Below are 6,000 nucleotides of genomic sequence, written 5' to 3' on the forward strand. Positions count from 1 at the left end.
TGCTGAAGACAGCCATTGTTGGATTACCCAGACTGCACTGTGTAAGGCAATCTAAAAAATTCCCATTGAGTAGATACTCACTCTGTCAGCTGTGGTCCCTTAGCGGACCTTGACTAATGTCCATTGCACTGCTTAAGGGAAGCACATCGACCAAAAGAGGCTTCAGTCAATGCATGATCAGAATTCTCTCCAAGGTTTCCTGACAGAAACACATAGTAAAAATATAGGAGAAAAATCAGTCCAGCACATTTTTTATGGCTGTTATTTCTAGGAATGTGCCTGTGCAAACGTACATATTAGATTCAAGCAAGCTTCCTAAAGATTCTTTTAAAGGGCAATATGGTAGCCAGATGTGATGACTTTGGCCCAGAGTCTCAGTATCAGGAGGATACTTCCTCCAAAGCAGGAAGATTACAAGTTTGAGGCCAGTCTGGTTTAGATAGTACGGCTCTGTCTCAGCAAATCAAACCAATGCCAAACAACCAACCAAATAAATAAAATAAATAAAAATAAATAAAAAGCGATAAAAAGCTCATAAGTATACAGTAAGTCTTGAGTAAACCAGACAACTGTCGTGATGCTGTGTGAATGCATATTAACTCAGCTCTTGGGATAAGGTTTCCAGTGACAGCGTGCCATATCCCAAACAATTGAGATGGAAATGGAGATAATGTGTCCCGGAAAAATGGAACCAAATGACTCAAAAATTGGCCCTAGAGATAATTCTCAGAGTTTATGAATAAAATTATGTAATGATATGTAAGACCGGAAAAGTAATATCTCTACTTTAATGTATTATTTAGAGTATGTGATTTTAAATATGCATGTGCAACTGAATTGATAAAATGAATTTTCCAAGTCATATTTATTTTATCTACACCCCTAGGAGTTTATAAATCAGCTAGATAAAAGTTTTATTGAGGGATCTTCTCATTGGGTTTGATGGTTTTCCCCAGATGGGCAGATTTATGAGTTCCTTAACACATGATGTTGTGTGGAAATAAAACAGGCAGTTTACACTGTGCTTTGCACTCTGTATACAACACAGCAAGCAGATCCTCAACTAACGCTAGATCCCTTTCTACGTGGGGAATTGGACAGTCACTGGGGAAAGCGGCTGAAAGCCACTTAGGTCCGAGGGGTAGAGGCAGTGTGAAGGTTCCAAGGGAGAGGGACAGGAATGAAATGGGCTGAGGCTGTAGCTTAGTTGGTGACCTCCTTGCTTTATATGTACAAACCCTTAGTCAGTTTCTCAGCACCACATAAACTGCATGGCAAGGCAGCCTATAGCCTCAGAATTCAAAAAGCAGGGACAGGTTCATAACTGGAACCTGACTATATGGAGATAATGCATCAAGCTGAAGTTGTCAGGTGGCAATATATGGATCTTTGTGATACAGTCTAGAACACTGACCTGGGAGGAAGGGAGGGAGGGAGTCAAAGTCAAAAAACCAGATAGAGGCAGAGAGAGAGAAAGGCAGGGGTGAGAGAGAGAGAGAGAGAGAGAGAGAGAGAGAGAGACAGAGACAGAGACAGAGAGAGAGACAGAGAGAAAATAGAGAGAGAGAAATAGAGAGAGAAAGTAGAGAGAGAGAAATAGAGAGAGAGAAATAGAGAGAGAAAAATAGAGAGAAATAGAGATCGGAGAGGGGGAGGAGAAGTAGAAAGATAAGCCCCATCTCCTTATTAACATGTCTATTTCAACAGAAAAAGAAAACAGCAAGAATATAAAATCATCTTGGGCAGATACCAAGAGCTGTGTTTTCAGATTATCGTTGTTCTTAGCACTGTGAAAATGCCTGCACCCCAGGGCTTGAGGCATGAGTCCGGTTGTTCATGTGCACAGCTCAACAGAGACTGTGTGGAGCAGAGCTGGGTTGAACTGAGCTACTCTCAGAAGGTCCCCCCAGCCATGCAGAGGTGAACCGACTCCTCCTGGAGAGTGAGCTGACTGCCTTCTCCCACCCTGCTTCCCGGCTTCTTGCTTAACTGGACCTTCTGTGTGGCCAGTGGTTTCTGTCTCTGTTCCAAAGAGGGCAGGGTTGATCTGAGCCTGTTGTCTGTATGATGCCCAGCCTGGGTAGTAACATAACTGAGCCCAGGCATTCCTCCTGGATCCAGAGTGGAGTCATCCCTCCTTTGTGAAAAATCCTTCTCTTGAGAAAAACTAATCTGCAGTCTGACAGTTCTGAGGGCCACCCGTGCATTGGCAGGCACTGGCTCATCTACACAGCTGGAGCTGCTCTCTGGAAGTTTTACAGACTGACAGCAGTTGCCTCCCTCTTCCACCTCTATGCCTGATGCCCTTCTCTTCTTGCTATCACATGCATATTCTAGTTACTATGCAGAGCAAACGCATTCTTCCCAATGGCTTTAATGCCTTGAAGACAGCCCTTGCTTCTCTCTCTAGCTTAGGGTACCATAGTGTCTGAGAAATGGTATCAAACACATTTGCCTAGTAGACTTTGTCTTTGTTCAAGTAATTTAATTACTTATAGCTCATTGAATTGAGGCCATGTAGAGTGTTTGTGTATGTGTGTGTGTGTGTGTGTGTGTGTGTGTGTGTGTGTGTGTGTGTATTAATGTATACATGTGAATGTATGTGGGTGTGTGTAGATGTGCCTTTATACTTGCTTTGAACCAACACTTCTTGGTTCTCAAAAAGTACTCCCCAGTGGCTAGAAAACCAGGGTTGATGTTTAGTTATGATAAGACATTTCACCCTGATAAACTGCTTTGCCTCTACCTCTCTAACAATTTTGCATAGAAGACCTTAGAGGACTTAAGTGACTCAGCAAAAACATCAAATGTTGATAAGGCTTTCTCTGGAGCTTCATGCTGGACTTGGGACCACCTAAGTCTTTGGGAAGCCCTCCTAATAGCAGATCAAATAGTTCTGGTGCCATTCTAGCTCTGTGGATAGGTGCTACCTCTAATGTCCTGCTTAGGAGGCTATCTCTAGCCTCTTTTTAATCTAATGACTCTGAGTTGCTATGGCAACTATGAGAACAAGTATTAGTTTGCTCAGGCTGCTATAGCAAAGCACCACAGACTGGGAGGCTTAGAAAGCAGAAATTCCCTTTCTCACTGTGCCAGACATCAGAATTCCAAGGTCAAGGGGTCAGCAGGATTGGTTCCTTCTGAGATTTCCTTCTGTGGCTGGCAGGTGGTTGTAGGGCCATTGTCTTCCTGTTTGTCTGCCTCAAATTCCTCTTTTTATAGACTTCAGTCCTATTGTATTAGAGCCCCTCCAGTGACATTTTTTACTTAATTACCTCTTCAGAGGCTCCATCTCCCAAGACAAGCATACTCTAAAGTACCAAGATTAGGACTTTAACATGTCAGTCTACAGGGTCTAGAATTCTACCAAGGGCATGAAGCTGATGTTTTGTGTTGTTTCTCTTTTGTTGAAAGTAAAATTTGTCCTCACATGTTATAAACTGATTATGGCTTCCCCTCCCTCAAGCCTTTCCTGTTCCCTCCCACCGCCTCTCTCATATGAACCCTACTCTACTTCCTTTCTCTCTCTCCTTAGAAAACAAATGGGCTTCTAAGGGATAATAATAAAATAAAATATTATAAGATAAAACAAAAACTAATACATCAGAAATATATATGTGTGTTATATATATATATATCCCTAGTTTTGCTTTATCTTACCTTATATTTTATAATAAATATAACTATATTATATATTATATCATCTTATATTATATATCAGATATTATATATTTTGTTATATATTATATGTTATACACACACACACACACACACACATATATATATATATATATATATCCAAAGAGAAGGCACAAGAATTAGAGTCTCACACACAGAATCTCACAAAAACACAAGACTAGAAGCCATGACACACACAGAGGACCTGGTGCAGACTCATGCAGGCCCTCTGCATGCTACCTCAGTCTCTGAGTTCATGTGAGCCTTGCTCATACTGATTTACAGGATCTGGTTCCCCTAGATCTCCCCCAAGCCCCCTGGCTCCTACACTCTTTTCCTGAGCCCCGAGGACAGGATTTGATAGACATCCCCTGAGTGTTCCAAGGACTCACTCTGTATAATGTCTGTCTGTGGGTCTCTGTGTTTTTTCTCGTCTACTGCAGGAGGAAGCTTCTCTTATGATAACTGTGTTCTTATTTGCTTATTTGTTTATTTATTTATTTAATGCCAGATTCTGAGACCACAAGTTTCTCCTGGATATACATCCTGTGCATTATAGGTATGGACTCACTTTTTTTCATATATACATCCCTTGGGGTAGACATTATCATCATTTTTCTTATGAGGAGACTGAAGTAGCTGAAGGCCACCTGAGCACACCTCAGGGCGGCTCCTTTCTGATGAATCCAGGGACCTGTCGCTATGCCTTTTCTCCGTGCAGACCTGCAGCTGGGGCTCAGCCAACTGTCCTTTACTACTGCTCCTGCCTCTGGACATTTCAGGAGGCGACATGAGCTCATGAATCCTGTGTGATGAAGTCCAGGCTCTAACTGTGTAGCATTTGTGGAAAAGCTCGTGACTGGATGGGTGTTAGGTTGCTGGGGGCTCCCATCTGACAGCACAGGTGCCGGGAGGTGGGGATGCCTTTGTGCAGAATCTGCACTCAAAAGATCCCTGTTTACCCAACAAAATTGTGCTTCTGCAAAAATTGTATCTATCTAGAGGTGGATAGAGACAGAGACTCCATCTTCTCTTCCTTGGGTTGATAGACAATGATTCAAGGTAGATGTTCATGTTCACAAATACTAAAGGGAATGCTGTATTATGGAAGAAAGAATGTAGGCTTTGGAATCATATGCATTAACATTTGCTCACAAGTGAGACTCTGCCGGGTGATTTTCCTTTGTTAACTGTTACATGGGATATGAGTGCATGAAGGTGTGCCTACTGATGTGGATGGAGGCCAGAGATCGAAATCTAGCGTCTTCAGTAACCACTGCCTACCTTATTCTTCAAGACAAGGTCTCTCACAGAATCAGAGCTCATAGCTTTGGCTGGACTGGCTGGCCAGGGAGCACTTGGGCTCTGCTTGTCATCTGCCCCACCCATCTCTGCCCCACCCATCTCTGCCCCACCCATCTCTGCCCCACCCATCTCTGCCCCACCCTCTCTGCCCCACCCCTCTCTGCCCCTCCCCTCTCTGCCCCACCCCTCTCTGCCCCACCCCTCTCTTGCTGTTGGGGTTATATACATGGGGCAACATGCCTGGATTTTTATGTGTATTCTAGGTTCATTTATGTTTCTGCAATTAAGAATACCCTAACAGAACGCAAACTAGGGAAGGAAAGGTTCATTTGGTTTACAGTTCCACGTTACAGGTCATTTTTGTGGGAAAGACAAAGCAAGAGCTTCAAGTATCACATCCATAATCAAGGGCAGAAGGATAATATATGAATGCATCCTTGCTTGCTCTCAGCTGGCTTTCCCTTCCCTGTATACTTCACGACAATCCTCTACAGACATGCCCACCCACTAGCCTGATCTAGATAATTCCTCATAAAGAACCTCTTCCCAGTGATTTTGGGTTGTGTCGAGTTGACAGATAAAGGAAACCAGCACAATATGGGAGTTGGCTATCGAAACTCAGATTCTTACACTTGCAAGGCAAGCAGTTCACCCACTTAGCCATCTCCCTGTCCCCTTGATTAATCGTTAGGACATAATTGCTCCATCTAAAAAAAAAATAGGATATGCCGTCTCTTTACAGGGTCATTACAATATTGCACATTATATAAATTGCATTATATTCTAATGCAATTTTTGTTTTATTTTATAGTAAAACCAGGCTAGGCTACACTGTAATAGCAAGTAATTCTCGATCTTGGTTATATGATATAATGATTTACACCTTGGGTCATAAGTCTGCCCGTGGCTTCTCACTCTGATAGAAAAGCATTGTCTCAAGCACAGCTAAATCCCCGACAAAGGGCAACTTAATAAAGGGAGGGTTTATCTTGGCTCGCAGTTCTTTTTTTTTTTTTT

The 6,000-nt window shown here is 42.7% G+C and overlaps 1 protein-coding gene across 6 annotated transcripts in view; it reads left to right on the forward strand.

Annotated features, from left to right (window-relative positions):
• The window catches only part of Frmd4a (FERM domain containing 4A), a 584,600-nt gene that overhangs the window by 70,854 nt on the left and 507,746 nt on the right, over positions 1-6,000 (forward strand). Inside the window, exon 1 of one of the 6 annotated variants that reach the window (XM_029471444.1) lies at positions 4,192-4,237. The exons of the other annotated variants lie outside the window; for them this stretch is intronic. The gene's annotated coding sequence lies outside the window, so the exon portion shown is untranslated. Of the gene's footprint in view, positions 1-4,191; positions 4,238-6,000 lie in introns of those variants that run through there. 6 annotated transcript variants of the gene reach the window in all.

This window comes from Mus caroli, chromosome 2, assembly GCF_900094665.2.
Source record: "Mus caroli chromosome 2, CAROLI_EIJ_v1.1, whole genome shotgun sequence".
Taxonomy (NCBI): domain Eukaryota; kingdom Metazoa; phylum Chordata; class Mammalia; order Rodentia; family Muridae; genus Mus; species Mus caroli.